The following is a 15,818-nucleotide window of genomic DNA, read 5'->3' on the forward strand; positions in this document are numbered from 1 at the left end:
CTTTTCTGCTGCTGCTGCTGCTGCTAAGTCACTTCAGTCGTGTCTGACTCTGTGCGACCCCTTAGACGGCAGCCCACCAGGATCCCCCGCCCCTGGGATTCTCCAGGCAAGAACGCTGGAGTGGGTTGCCATTTCCTTCTCCAATGCAGGAAAGTGAAAAGTGAAAGTGAAGTCGCTCAGTCGTGTCCGACGCTTAGCGACCCCATGGACTGCAGCCTACCAGGCTCCTCCATCCATGGGATTTTCCAGGCAAGAGTACTGGAGTGGGGTGCCATTGCCTTCTCCCATTCTTTTCTACTTTATGCAAAACTCTGAGATTTAATTTGGTATTGGGGTACAGAAGCCAGATACAGCTTCACCAAAGGCAAGGGTGAGTGGATTTAGAGGTAATGTTTGCCTCCTGTTCTCTGAGTAGTGTTGGAAGCCCTATGACCTGCCAAGGGCAAGGAGATGCTTTTATAACCACCCAGTAGGTGGGGGGAGGTAAGTGTTCTTCAAGCCAATCCATGTGTGGGTTGCCTTCTTCCTAACAAAGACCAAGATATTCTTTAGTCTTAGATACATACCCCCCTGTTTCATCAGGTATTTTAGCCATGAAATCCCAAATCTGCAAGTGTTCCTGTCTGTACCTGACATTGCCCATCTAACTTTTACCCAAATGATCTCTGCTCATCTGAGTGGAAAATCCCCTCCTTGTAAGGTGAACCGATCATGTTTGTTCTCAAATCGCTTAATCTTCTGTGAGTCTGAGTGCTCTGTCACTGTGCTTCGGGATCCCGCTGTCTCTCCTGTGGGAGATGGACATCTAGCTCCTGGGGAAGGCAGGAACCTGGAGGCAGAGCCAGCTGGCCAGCATCCTACCCCTATTCTGGGATTGTACCAGCACGCTGCATTTAAAGAGATGCGCAGAAATAGTCAAACCAGAGATCACAGGATCTCATACTTTGTGTTTAGAATGAAAAATCAGGGTGATCACTTATTAAATAAATTTTTATTGAACATCAGCTTAGTTTCAGGAACATTTCAGATACATTGTCAAAGACTTAGAAGTTTGTTCTGCACCCAACACTAGTTTTATACCTTTACATTTTCATTTCGTTTTCATGAACACCTCGTGAGGTAGACACATCATTAATATCTCCATTCTACATATGACGGAATCTGGGCCTAGAGAGGTCAAACAATTTGCCCAAAGCAGCACAGCTGGTGAGGTGCAAGGATCCGCCAGTCTCATTCTGGTGCCTGTGTCTAAACTCCATACACTATGGCTTTCCTATACTCAGAAGGACACATTGGTTACAGATGTGCTTGCAGACTGGCATCTTGGCAGTGCTCTCAAATGAGTTTTCCAGGCAGGATATTTCTTTAAGGTAAGATGGTCAATCTCTTGTATGAACCATTGATTTTTTTTTAGTAAAACTTATCACATACTAGTAACACATACCAGAGTGAAGGCATGCTACATGATAGTAGAATAGTTAGAATATAAAATTACTGTAATGAGGTTTCACTGATTTTTTTTTTTTAGTTTTTCTTTCTGTTTTTTTTTTTTTAAATATGGTCTTTCCCTTCCAGTTATGAGTGCCTGTGAACACAACATTGTCTTTGAGCTGTTGTATGTACAACGGCCATACACCAGCTGCCATTGGTTGGGAGCTTGTATGTAGCTCTTGCTGAGCATTCCCTTTTAAAATTCTCAAATCGACTTTAAGTATTATTGTCCCCATTTTACAGAAGAGGAAGCTAAGATTTATATAAGGTTAACTGAGGCTCAGGGAGGCTACACCAGGACTAGTAAACAAGAGGGGCAGGATTCAAACCTGGTTCTCCTGAACCCCCAGGCACATACATATAATCACCAAATAAGCTTCCCTGTGTGGAGACTTGGTGGCTCCTGGGCATCGTGAGACCACACTGGTGTCAGAGGACAGAATGTGAACGCAGGCTTCTGTAATTCCATCAGCAAACATAAGCCTAGCTAAAGTACTGAGCATATCCCGAGGAACATTGTTAAAGATAGATGTTATTTTGGCCACGCCATGCAGCATGTGGGATCGTAGTTCCCCAAGCTGGGATCAAACCTGCATCCTTGCATTGGAAGTATGAAGTTGTAACCACTGGACTGCCAAGAAAGTCCTAAAGATAGAAATTTTGAAAGAGAAATTGGAAGGCAGGTCAGGATCCCTTCTTTAGTAGCAGGTAAAAATGATTGTGGGCTTTCCAACTCCCTTACATGTATTCTCATTCCTCATAAAACCATATGTGGTAGGTACAATGGCTGTTATTATTCCCATTTTATAGATGGGAAACTGAATCACACATATATTTCTTAGTGAGTAGCTCTCTTTGGGTGGACTTGTTAGTAGACAGTGTGCCAGGCTTATATAATGGGCTGTGTAAAAGAATTATGTTTTGGTTTGACAGAAAAAACCAAAATTCTGTAAAGCAATTATCCTTCAATAAAAAATAAATAAATTAAAAAAAAAGAATTATGTTTTGGAACCAGTCATGCTGTGACTTGCAATTCCTTTGCATTGTGCTATATTCGTAGATCCAATTTCTTTACTTAGACTCTTAGCCCCTTTGAGCTGGAGCCCCATCTCCTAAAGGTCATGCTCTCCCCTGGGTGGTCCAGGGCTGAAGCACAGCCCATCCTAAAATCCTTACTGTGTGTCAAGAGCACATGAGTGGGTCTAGTTTTGGGTGCAGGCACAGAGCTCTGAGTGTGGAAAGTAGAACTCTGGCTCACTTTTGAAGCCAGGGCTCCCTTTTTCTCCCTTCCTGAGAGCATGAGAGTGTGATAACAAAATCAGTCATTTTCTTAAGAGAAACGGTAGTAGGTACTTTCAGCCACAGAAGGCGAATCTCTTCTGTTTCTCCAAGGACTGGGCTTTGCCAGCCCTGCTGTAGCTGGTTGAAGGGGACCAAACCTCTCAGGAAGACGGACTTGGTTCCGTTTGACCAGCCAGAGCAGGGGGCAGCTCCTGGGGGAGGTGACTGCAGCCTCTAGGGCGAGGATTCTTGGTGTGTCCCGAGCATCCCTGGTTCAAGCCTGCAACACAGAAGGAGCTGGCATTAGCATGAATCAGATCCCGGGGGCTTGCCTTGTCCAGAACGCTCTCTTTGGGTTTGTGAAAACCATAAATAATTTGTATTTTGCATTGCACAACTTTATGTCTTTTATCCTTATTCTTTTTTCAAATATGAAATTGTGAAGAACTAACATGATATAGAATTGTAGAATTTGGAAAATAAAAATCTCCCACATTTTTCGCTCCTCTGATTTTCCAAAACAACATTCTGAAGTAAGCTTTTGAATATCTTATATCATAATTTTTAAAATAGTTTATAATTTTAATTCAAATGCAGTATATTTATGAAAGAATAAATGTAACATGTGTGTAAATTATGACACATAGTGATGAAATTAATACCAACAACAAACAACTGTTTACCTTAGAAAAAGAACTGGTGAAATCAATACTATTGAAGCTTTCTGAATGCTTTTCCCAGTTTATCTCTTTAGTTTCCCCTCATAGGTAATTATTATTCTGAGCTCTGTTTTTCAAACAATTTAAATGTTCTTCTTTACAGTTTTTACCAGAATAATATATTATTTCCTAAATAATTTATTGCTTGTTTTTTTTTTTAACATAATAGTATCATACAGGAGGTATTCTGCTATAATGGTATTTTCACCTAAAATGATATTTGTAAGATTTATCCATATTTTGTGGCAGCAGTCATTTATTAATTTTCATTATTTTTATAGCTTTCTACTGTGAGAGTATACATCAGTTTCATTAGTCATTCTCCAGGTGATAGACAGTGAGGCTGTTTGGTTTTGACAAATGACCAGAATTGACTAAATGGTTGTCCCACAGAGGTTGGAAAATCTTTGATTCTTATATTTTTTGAAGGAGAAGTCTGGGATCCAGTGTGTAGGAACCTGTAGGCTGACCTTGCAAAGGACAAGCAACGTTGACCAGTCCCAAACATCTGACGGTGGGCCCAGAGACCTGGTAAAAATTGCTCTTCAGGTGATTCTGATGAAGCTAAAGTCAGAACCACTGTGTGAGCAGAGGTACCCACTGGTTTCTCTGTGTTTCTGGGAAAGTGGGGCCAAGGGGTCAAGGAGCTGATCAAGGATGATATCTTCCCCAGGAAGGTGGCCTGGCTATCTTCATCATGCATTTGAGCAGGTGAGGGAAGAGATAAGAAGAAAGGATATTTTGAACGGTGCTGGGAAATTGCTCTTGGGGGTGGGCTTGCCAGCCCTTTTATATCCCCTCCCTGATGAAGGGAGTGAAATGAAGCAGAAAGCCTGTGGCCTTGGAGTCATACTTACCTGGGATCAGATCCCATGGATGCCTCCTGGCTCTCTTGCTTTTCAGAAGTTAAACCTCAATTTATGCCTCTGTGCAGTTAGGGGAGCATACCTACCACACCGACTTGTTGTAAGTCTTAGTGGAAACAAAGGAAAGAGGTCCAGGGGACCCTTTCAGGGGTCATGGGAAAGTCCTAGGGACAATCCCCACTGCTTTTGAGGTCAAGAGTTTCACTCTCAATGCCAGTTTGTCCTTTAAATGTTTCCCTTGCTTTGACTGCAAGTATTTTCATTTTTGTCTCTGAAGTTGTGGAAACCACTGACGGGAAAAAGCCGAGCTGGTTTGCCTAGCCAAGCAGACCTCTGCCAGGGGCGTCCCAGCTTGAGAGCACTGCCTGGGGTCAATAAGACACCCCAGAAACCAAAGTGCTCAACGAGGCACCAGAGAAGTCCAGGTGTGACGGTTGTGGTGGAGGACCAGGGGTCCCGCCAACTGTGACTGGTCCAGAGTGATGCTGGTACAGCCTTTCTTGTTCTGAATCCCCACCTCCTTGGCTGGCATCCCGCAACTCTGCAGTTAAGCACCTCATCTTTACCCTCTGCTCCTACCTGTGACACAGGTGTCTTGCAGCCACAGCTTATGGTTCACTAGCTCTTCCCCTGGCTACTGTTATCCTAGCCCAACAATCCTCTGGTTCCTTCTAAGGAGCAAGGTTTAGACAGGCAGCCATGCAGGTGGAGGTCAGCCAGGTGGAAAAAGTGCATTGTCCATCTCATCCGTCAAGCCCCTGGCACTGCAATTTCCTCAGCTCAGGACACTGGTCTTCATCACCTCTCCCCTATTCTCCATTCACATCCTGCCTCACTCACACATCACACCCCCAATTTCTGAGCAGATGACATGAAATAAATCTTAGGGTAGGAAAAGGAAAACTATCTTTGGAGCAGTTATGATTTAGAAAAGGGAAGGGCTGGCACTGAAAAGAAGCACAACTTGGAGGTTTCTGCCCATTTTACAGGTTTGAAGACAAAGCAATGCTTGTAAAAGAAGGGCAATAATTTTCTTTGGGAGATAATGTACTATCATATACCCATGTCAGCGATTTCAAAGTAACATGATCTAAAGGAAGGGTTTCTCGACCTCGGCATATTGACATTTAGATAAGTCTCTGTTGTGGGGGCTGTTCTGTGCATTGTAGGGTGTTTGGCAGTTTCTCTGATCTTTGCCCACTTGATACCAGTAGAACTGCTTGTGACAACCAGGAATGTCCCCAGACATTGCCAAATGTGCCCCGGGCAGGGGGCTAAATCACCTCCAGTTGAGAATTGCTGATCTAAAACTGTAAGTTTCTCTGTTCCATCCTGTAGCTGCCCCATCGTTAGTAATTCTCCCACATTCTTCTAAGTTTCCTCCAATTTTCAAGGAGTCCAGTTTGGCTGCCCTTGAAGGACATCTGGTGTCTGGAAGAGGCAGGCAGGTGATGTCACCTGTGTTGCTGCAGTCTGGGGAGGGGTCCAGCCCCTTGTGCTCTGGGTGCTGTCACCCAATGGGGATGGCAGCCTTCAGTGCTGACCGCTCAGCCTTCACCTGCCATCGGCTTTGTAAACATGGTGGCCCCTCCCTTCGTCCCTCCTTATCCCAAGCTCTCATTCTGGGGCTTCTCAGTTCCAGTTAACAGCCCCTTCCTGTGTATCTCAGCACACATCCATCCAATCTTGCGGTGTCTCCTTTTGTTGTTTGGCTTGAGAACTTGTAGTAGAAGTTTAGTGTGGTCCCAGACCTCATGTCACACACTCAACTAACAAGAAAGAAGCAGAGCCGTGGGACGCAGGAAGCCCCCCCCTGGGGCTGGGCATCAGTGAGGGAGGGAGATCCTTCTTAGAGCTGGGATTAGCTGATGGCTAAGCCTTGGGGGACCACAATTTCTCCTCATAACTGAGGCTTTCCTCTCTATGTCCACCTCCTTCCTGGTGTGGGTTCAGTCCCTTTAGGCTCAAGGCTGGGAAGAAAGGGGTTCAGAGAAGAGGAGAGAAAGGAACTAAGCCAACTGGATGAGTGAATCTCTACTCTAACACCTCAAACCTTTTCCACAGACAGCCTCTGTCAGTACTGCTTGGTGACGGGTTGTGATACAAAGAGGAAAAGACAGCAGAGCAGGGTCAGGGGACTGGCTGTGTGATAAGGCTGGATCCCCTGAGCCTCCCAGCTCCTACCCATCTGCAGTGAGAACCCTTGCAGATGCAAAGAACTGCCCTAGACACCAGTAATGATGAAGGAAAGTGATACAGCCAGGTATGAAGGCTTTATGGTTCAGTTTGGTTGGTAGAAACATCTTTCAGGAGCAAAAGGACAGGAGGAAGGAGCTTGGATGGTGAGGGCTGACCTTGTGACAAATCTTCAGGTGATGTGTGCTCTCCTCGAATGAGGAGCTAAGTGTGGGGAGACGGCCACGGAGGGCACTCGGGGACCACAATCAGTGTGCCTGATCCTTGGGTGGAGGATGAAACCTCAGGAGGGAGAGAAAGGATGTGGGGAGGACTCCAGGCAAGATTCGGAGGCTCTCTCTTTCTCAATGAGGATGCCCGTGGGCACAAGGCCGGGATGGGGAAGAGGGGACCAGGTGCTCTAGGTGGGACCGTGGGGCCGAGGAGAGGCGCTCGCCGAAACCACACACTTCCTTACATTCCATAGCAAAGTAATCCGTATGGGGATATAAAGAAGCATGTGGCCTTGGGAAGCAGTCTTGGCCCCTGCCTGCTTCCTCTATCGTCCGGATGCAACCCCACATCTCAGATGGGGGCCCCTCCCACTTTCCTTCTCTAGGTGGGGAAGCTTGGAGGGCAGGGCTCCCGGGACCTCACGCCATCACCCCAGCATTCCCCTCAAACCGTCCTGCAACACATCAGTTGTGAGGCATAAGAGTGCTTTGGGGTGGGGTGGGGGTCCAGCCCTTGCTCTACTGTTTGCTCAGGAAAAAATGGCACCCAAGTTTCTCTAGCTTATTTTCATTCAGTTATAACGTATCAAAACTTTTATTATTACTATTCACTAATTTGCCTTGGTTTTATACAGGTCAATATGATTCTGTTTTAACGTTTGGAATCCCATGAAGGAAAATTAGAGAGAAAGAGAAAGAGAGGGAGAGAGAAAAAGCGGACGACAGAGAGCATCCTACAGAGATGCTATTTTGCACATGCGCAGTGAAGGACCCCTGCTTGGACCGTACCAGGCCTTCCTGCGCTTCCTACTGTGTCTGTCGTGGGTACAGTTGATGGGCTGCAGCTGCCACGTAGCATTCCGAGCGCCATTGCGGAGCAGATTCTGCTGCCCCTCGCTCATCACCTGCCCTACTATCTGTGAGGCCCAAGCTGCAGAAAAGTGAGGAACGCTGGCAGCTGGGGAGTCACCCACAGTCTGGACAGGCCATCCCGGCTGAAGGGTGATGGGGTTTTTCAGCTTCAGAGGATCTAATACTCTGCCAGGAAACAGAGGATGCGGAGGGAAGAATTGTGCCCCAAAGAAGGTTTGGGCCTCACAGCGTTGACAAGGGCAATCAATGAAATCTAGTAAAAGTAACACAAATAAGAACAAAAATGTTTTCAAGCATGTTCTCTGTGACAGAGATGATTTTTGGTGCTCTGACAAGTTCCTTGAATCCTCCCTACTCTATGAAATAGCTGTTACCTTCATCTGGTTTTACAGATCGGGGTTGTAGAAATGAATCTGTTCACACATATGTAAATGGTAAGCCCTTAAAAAAGTGAATCAGGTTGGAAGGACAGTCTTGGATCCACCCATGGAGATAGGCTTGGAAGTTGGGAATTCAACGGGAAGCAAGGGAAGAAAATGTCTATAGGTTTTATACTCTGTGAACATTGATTCCTCTGCAGCTGTATCCTTGAGGCGGTGGCTTATCTACCATACTTTTTCTCAGGAAAATGACACCCCAGTCAAAATCTTTATGGCTGATCTCAGGAATTATCCAATAACTCATTTAATCCAATCCAAGGGCTTAAGAATCAGCTTCTGCTGTGAAAACAAAGTTGTCCCCCATAGTCAAGTACAAACAGTGTGAGTCAGAATGTGGGACTGTTCTTTCTCCTCCAGGTTTGGGGGCTGTGGTCAATTAAAACAAGGGCTGGTGGGGGGGAGAGACAGAGGGACCAATGAGAAGTTGTAGCTGTGCCTTTGAGATCAAAATGTCTCATCTCTTCCACTGAACCAGAGAACTCAGAGTTGAGTACAGGTTCATTTTAACTGGTTAAATCCTTCACATCTAGATCTGAAATGCCCATGCATGGCACGTGCTTTTCAGGAATGAGAATTTGCATAAGTGAGAGAGACTGAGGTTTTTGGTCCTGAGAACTAGAAAGAGCCAGTTTTAAGGGACCTGTCCTTCATAAACCAGCTGAGGGCCAGAAGGTGATTAATTCATGTAAGGATTAAAAAAAAAAAAAAATCAATTTCCGAAGAAATGATGCCAGAAAACCAAGACCATGCTAACCATCCCTGGGGTGAGACTGTCTCTAGCATTTGGATGTGAATTATTTTGTCTTTTGGTCAAGCCCAACCTCATATGGTCAAAAGATTATTTAAAAGTTCCTTTTAAAATTTCAGAAAAAACCAACAATAAACTTTGAAGAACCAAATACTTGATTGTTTTGAGTCTCATCTTACTTTTCCACATCATCTAACTTAAAATATCAGGAAGGAAATTCATGGAACAGATGTGGAAATGAAGGGAAAGGTAGGCTGGAAAAACAAAGCAAACAACTACAATAAAATCAGAATCTTTCAGACCAGCATAAATGGGAGGAAAAATTCTAGGATAGGACTATAAAAACATGTTTCTGAGCTTTGCACAGGGCAAGGGACATTGATACAGCAATTGGCTTTAGGTCTTTTTCCCAGATTATTTTTTTAGCTTCTTACCTGCCCAAATCTTCCGATTTTGACTGGTGGTGTTAGTAGGAAGGATGGGGAGGGATGTTGTGTCACATGGCCACAAGTGTGCTCTATGATGTTGGTGAAATCACTACCCTTTCTCTTTCATTCCTGTAATAGTTGTATAACTCCATCTGCCCACCACAGTGTGGGTTAAAGATTAATGAGATAACACATGTGGAGGGTCTTGAGTTTCATAGAACGGGCTGATGGCCATATAAAATGTCACTCAACATGGTATTGAAAACAAGATTTATTTTCCCCTCCTTCTGCCCTGTAGTCAGTTGATCACAAGACTTAAATTTCCCTTGTTCTTGAGAAACTCCATTTAAAAGCATTCAGAACTTAAGTAACAGTCAAGGTAGCATGAAAAGCATAAGCAGAAATTACAGTTCTTTCCTATTTCTTTCACCAATCAGGGCAGTATTTGAATATAAGTGTCTCAGAAGCAACATGAGAAGGAAAGATGGTGGTTTCCCATGAATGGCCTCAGAAAGACTCTTGCATTTGGGCAAAATCAAGGATGAGCTAAAACAAGGAGAGGTCTGAATGATAGACAGTGGAATCTTCAAGACTACTGCTGGCAGAGGGGTGTAGGCAGGAAGAACCTGGCTTGGGCATCTGTGAATTCTGGCTCTGTGACTCTGAGCAAGCTACTTAACCTCTCTGAACCTGTTTCCTCATCTGCAAAGTGATTTGTAATGCTACTGATTCAACAGGAGGCTTCAGTGAAATAGATGGATGTACAGTGCCATGAACCCAGTATTAGAAGTCTACTAAATGGTCTCTATCACTCTTGTTACTACTATTCAATATATTCTTTATTAATTAATATTAATATGGCAGCAGAGACTACCCACTCCATGGAAGTCCTTATGTCTGACTCATTTTAAAGAGTTTCATTCACGTGACAGTTGTACAAGGGGTGGTTCTAAGATATTTGGGAAAGCTTAAATATTTTTAAAAAATATATCTTTCACAATTTTGGTTTCCCTTATTTAAAAAAATCCCATTTGTAATCATTTTGTATGTCTGAAAAAGATTTGTTAAGGAAGGGAATTCATCAGTATCATATCTGACAAGGATCAATAGAGGTTCTGAATATCCAGAGCTCCAGTCTCATTTCCAGGACTTTTAGGAAAAGACATAAATGGTGAGACACTCAGACTGTCCCCTTATCCATCTTAAGGCCTTGCCCTCTGACGACAGAGCTGACCCTACCTAGTCAGCCCTGTGCTGGATGAAGAGAAAGCAAGACTGCGGGAAAATCGCCCCCATTTCACTCTCTGAATTTTGAGTAGAAGCATCTTAGTTTTCTCTCTCCCTTCTCTGCCCCATAGAAAGGCCTGTTAAAAGTCTCTTACAATACAAGCCAAAAGCTGATGCTTTTATGAGGATTAGGATCCTTCTGGTGTCTGCAGGAGGAGCAGTCCACACAGACGCATCTACCCTGGGAGTCTGAGCTCTTGTGACCTGTACCGGAGTCGCTGCCTGTGTGCTCGGTGGCTGCCATGAAACAGAAGCTATTCTGGAGTTCACCGAGGCTCAGGCCAAATTATTTGGGGCTTACCATCATCTGGCTGAGGGGGTAGGAAATAAAGCAGTGGCCCCTCCTTTTAAGGCAAGCCTAGGTTAATGTGTGGAGACAGAACCTTATTTTTCCAAAGGCTCAGCCAGACATTTTGCTATTTTTAGAGGACTGGCCAGTCCTGAATGTTGATTCCATCATGGGCAGGAGCCTGATTTTAACTTCCCAGGGCCAGCCACGAGCAAAGGCAGCTCCCAAACCCATCTTCTGTCCCTGCAGGCACCCTGCCACTTCTCTCGGGGGTATTTCACCATCACTGCCATGCTTACCCTGTTTCTCATTAGAGCTGGAGGGCTGAACTGGTACTTTGGAGGAGGCTGGGGCAAGGGGATGAGGAGAGAGAGCCAGCATGATACTAAGTCACTTACTTCTTTATGCTTCCAGCCATTCTGTGAAGTACCTTTCATTACACAGGATGAAACTCACTCCAGCAGGTTAAATAACCTGGAGGCAAGGAGTGGTTAGGAAACACCCACATCACACAGCTGATAAATAACTAACCTAGGACTTGAAGGACCTCTTTGATCCAAAGCACACATCCATTTCATGTGCTGTATATTCCAACCTCATCTGAGCCTAGAGCCATAGAGGCACCTATTAAAACCCCTGTTCCCAACAACCCAGAGCCACAGAATCAGAATCTCCGAGGGACTGGCCCGGCATTCACATTTTAAACAAGATTCTTCTAGGGGATTTCTAGGCTCTGCAAATTTGGGAAAGAACAGCCCTGGGAGAGCTGCTTTCAAACTTAGAGAGAACATTAGAATCATATGGGAGCTTGTTAAAAATGCAGATTCTTCTGTCTTGCCCGCCAAAGCTCCTGAGAGAAGCCAGGGAACCTGGGCTCAGGAATCTGCATTTTTGCAACCATTCTTAATTGATTCTGCTGAAAGTGGGCAGAAGACTTTGAAAAACAGGGACCTAATAATAAATAAGAAAGAGAGAAGTAGATACTAAAGTAATGAAATCATTTAATACTGGAAAGGACTCATTTGACAGCAGTCCAAGGAAAATTATTTAGTTTGGATTTAAGGAAGAATTTCTTGCAGACATGACGACAAATGGGTGACCTCTTTCTACTATGTGAACAGTGAGCATATTAGTAGCAGAAAGGGGAGCAGGCACTGTGGTCCACACCTGGCCACTGACATCTTATCTCTTCCATGTTCCCGAATCTCAGCTTCTACCTGGAATGTTCTTTTCCCTTTGCTTATCTTCACTAAAGTTTCTCTCAAATCTCAGTTCAAAAGATACCTGCTCCACAAAGTTTTCTCCCAGTTTCCCCTCTTCTTCTTCTTTGTTTCTATTGTTTGCACCTGTCATTGGGCATGCATCACATCTCACCCTGCTGTTGGATTCCCTGGGTACCTGTAATGCACACGTTTCCTCACAAAAAGGGCTAGGACCTGACAGCTTTGTTTCTGATTCCCCACACTGCTGCTAGGTGAAGGCATTTTGCTCAATAAGGGTGGAGGAGATAAAGCCATCACCACCGTTACTCTTACTATGTAAGTTTCTCAGCACTGTAACAGGCAACTTTTATTAAATATTCCTATTTTGCTGATGGACACAAGGCACTGATTGAGAGATTGTTGTTTGTGGAGGGGTCTCTTTTAGAAGTGATAGCGCTGTAGGTGACCAGAGTCCCGCCTGTAGGGAGATCTGAGCTCTGTGTTAAGGAAAGAGCACTTTAAAAAACCTTAAGCTTCGAATTTGGTATAACAAAGTCCCCTGGAGGGCTGGCTAAGGCACAGAATGCCGGCCCCACCCCAGGAGTGCCTGACTCAGTAGGTCTGGAAGTGAAAGAAAGTGAAAGTTGCTCACTCTTGTCTGACTCTTTGTGACCCCATGGACTATACAGTCCATGGAATTCTCCAGGCCAGAATACAGGAGTGGGTAGCCTTTCCCTTCTCCATGGGATCTTCCCGACCCAAGGATAGAACCCAGGTCTCCCACATTACAGGCAGACTCTTTACCAGCTGAGCTATGCCTGGGAAGCAGTCAGTCTGGAGTGGGATCCAAGACTTGGCATCTCTAACAGGCTCCTGGGTGATTCTGATGCTGCTGGTCTGGGAATCACACTTGGGGGAGCCACTGCTCTAGTTTAATAGTATCTGAATAATTCAGGGGCAAAGAATCAGCCCTTACATTCTGAACTTCCTAAAAATGAGGAAGTGAGGAAGAGGAGTAAAGCCATACAGAAGCCAGAAAGGCGTGAGCTCCATTCAGGGGTGAGGTTGTAGGAGCTTTCACCAAGGAGGGTGCAGAGAGACATGCAACACTCCAAAGACAGAAGCCCAGTCTATGAAGTTACTGACTAAAAGATTTTTTAGTTTGAGGGGTTGTACACAACTGGGGGCCATTTCTTTGGCTCCCAGTTCTTACGAATAAACTTCAAATGGGATTTCCTGAAGAATGGATATAAAATGAGGTGGACATTTTTCTTGGGAAGCCATCTCAGCAGAGGGTCCCCTGACATATGACCTCACATTGTACTTGCAGAGGGATCATAATGATAACACAGCACAATAATACAGAATATTGATAAAACTCTGTAGCTCCAAAATCTCTCTTTTTTTTTTTTTTTTTTAAAAGTGCACCTGTTAAATTGAGTGAAGATCAAGAATTGCTTAAGATCCAGGGAACACATTAGAGAATCTGGTTCTTGTCCTAGTTTTCCAAAGAAGTACATTGCTCAGGGACTTCTCAGTTTTTTAATAAGATGGAGCACTTCATATTGTTATAGTGGGGACATCTGTGGGGTCATCGGAAGAAAATGCTCCCATTCAGTGATTATTTGAGATACATGACAGATTAGAACTGCCTTTGCATTGCTTTGAAGAACATTTCAACATACATTCAAAATAACCAAGACACTGAAAGGGCAAGAGACCAGTTCAAGGTCACAAGGTCCGAGTCTTGTTCATCCCTTCCCCAAGCCCACCTCTTCTTTAGGCCATGGAGCAGCCACTAGGCGACTGTGGAATCTCTACCCTCTTCATCAACTGTCTGTTCCACTCACCCTCCTTCCCCTCTGCTTTTGCTTCAAGCCCCAGCACACAGAATCGGGTTCACTGTCAGGACCCTGCCAACAAGTCACTCCCACACACCAATCATGCGGGCTGGGGCGATTTCTCTCCTCCAATTCCCCTGGCCTGGCTCTGCCTGATGGAGCTGGATTCCAGCAATGTCCTCCCCCGCCCCTGTGGGATGCAGATGTGAAGCTTCACCTGCTTCTGGAGACACCGTGGAGCTGGCTTCAGATGACAGAAGCAGGCTGCCCGCAGGGCTTCCCCAAAATGCACAAAGAGAGAAAGACAGATGGGCCAGGCAGGAACGGCCAGAGGACAGTTGGAGGAGAAAGCCCTCCCCCTACCCCGCCACCCGCGGGAGCCTCTCTGTACCTACCTGGGGAAAAGTTGCCGCCGGGTCCCTCCTCTGTATGCCTTCTTCCCTGGCAGGCTCCAGCCCCGTGGAGGTGTTTGGAGCGTAGATTTTTTTTTATTTTCCAGAGCTAGCAGTGTTGGCTTGCATTTCTATGCCTTCCTGTCAGAATTCTCTCAAGGAAACAGCAGCTGGTGAGCTCAGAAATGTCAGTCAGAATCTTGGCCTAGTTTGGGGCCTTGAAGATTCTTGCAGAAAGTTAAAAAGGTTTCTGGGCCAGTGTCTCCTCTGGGTTTTCCCTCTCCTGCTTCTCACCTTTTCCATCTTCTATTTTATTTATTTATTTATTTTTCATTTTTACCTCAGGAGCTGACTACTTAAATCGCCTGCCTCTGTCTTTCTGATGGTTCCCTTTGGAGTCTGGCTATGGCGCTTCTCCCGGTCAGCCAAACTGCCTGGTGATTTTCTAAGCATTTAGCTTGTGCGCTTACTCCTTATTTTATCTCCTTACTTGTTTCCTTTTCCTGTTTCCTCCTTTTCTCTTCACGCACATCTTTTTAACCATCATTTCTCCTTATTTGTGTCAGGTCCGCTCACTGGCTCTTTATCCCTTTCATTCTTTTTTTTTTTTTTTCCCTAGCTTTACCTCTTATTGTGTCCTGCCTAGCTCTGCTGCCCCCTCTCCACCTGTTCCCCGGGCAGACTTGCTCTCCGCCTTCTTCGTCTCTGCCCTCAGAAGGCCAGCCTCTGCCTTTTGTACCCTCCAGCCCTCCGCCCACCCCCAGTATGCTCTCCCACCTGTTTGTGTCTTTTAAGGGCCTTGGTCATGTCCATGCCTTCTGTCCACCTCAATCACTGCGCTGACGGGCCTCTGAAAGCTGTTAAATGACACCTCTTCAGCTGTCCCCTCTCAAGGAGAAATGCCCTTTGCTAAACCCTTTCTCACACAGACCAGTCTATAGTCATGCTTCTGTTTATGGAATACCCTGAAATGATGCATCTATTATTTTCAAGAGTACAGAACAGAAATTTATTTCAAGTGTATGAATCTCCATCTCTTGGCACTAGGTTTCTTTGAAGTGATGTTAATACATAGCTTTTCTGGTGGCTCAGATGGTAAAGAATCCACCTACAATGCAGGAAACCTGGGCTCGATCCCTGGGTTGGGAAGATCCCCCACAGAAAGGAATGGCTAACCACTCCAGCATTCTGGCCTGGAGAATTCTATGAACAGAGGAGTCTAGCAGGCTACAGTCCACAGGGTTACAAAGAGTCAGACAGGACTGAGCGACTTTCACTTCACTAATATGTAACGCCTCAGATACAGTCCTTTTAGCGTGTCTCAATTTTGGCCACTTTTCGAACCAGAGAGTGTTCCTAGTGGACTTATGGAAAAAGTGGCTAGCTGGGGACTTGAAAAGATGCTCAGTTGTGTATATTTAGTATGTCTGTATGTGTGTGTGTGTATGTTTGTGAATGTGCTCCAGTTGCTCAGTCGTGTCAGACTCTGCGACCACATGGACCGTAGCCCACCAGACTCCTCTGTCCATGGGATTCTCCAGGCAAGAATACTG

At 45.2% G+C, this 15,818-nt stretch overlaps 1 long non-coding RNA gene across 1 annotated transcript; it reads right to left on the reverse strand.

The window, feature by feature from the left end:
* Window positions 1–972: 972 nt before the first annotated feature.
* LOC112580224 lies at window positions 973–15,041 on the reverse strand. Its single transcript, XR_003104512.3, has 2 exons — window positions 14,269–15,041; window positions 973–3,052 (listed from the first exon to the last, which is right to left on the reverse strand). It is a non-coding gene; the product is annotated as an uncharacterized LOC112580224 (long non-coding RNA).
* Window positions 15,042–15,818: the final 777 nt, after the last annotated feature.

Source organism: Bubalus bubalis, chromosome 2, assembly GCF_019923935.1.
Source record: "Bubalus bubalis isolate 160015118507 breed Murrah chromosome 2, NDDB_SH_1, whole genome shotgun sequence".
NCBI classification, from domain to species: domain Eukaryota; kingdom Metazoa; phylum Chordata; class Mammalia; order Artiodactyla; family Bovidae; genus Bubalus; species Bubalus bubalis.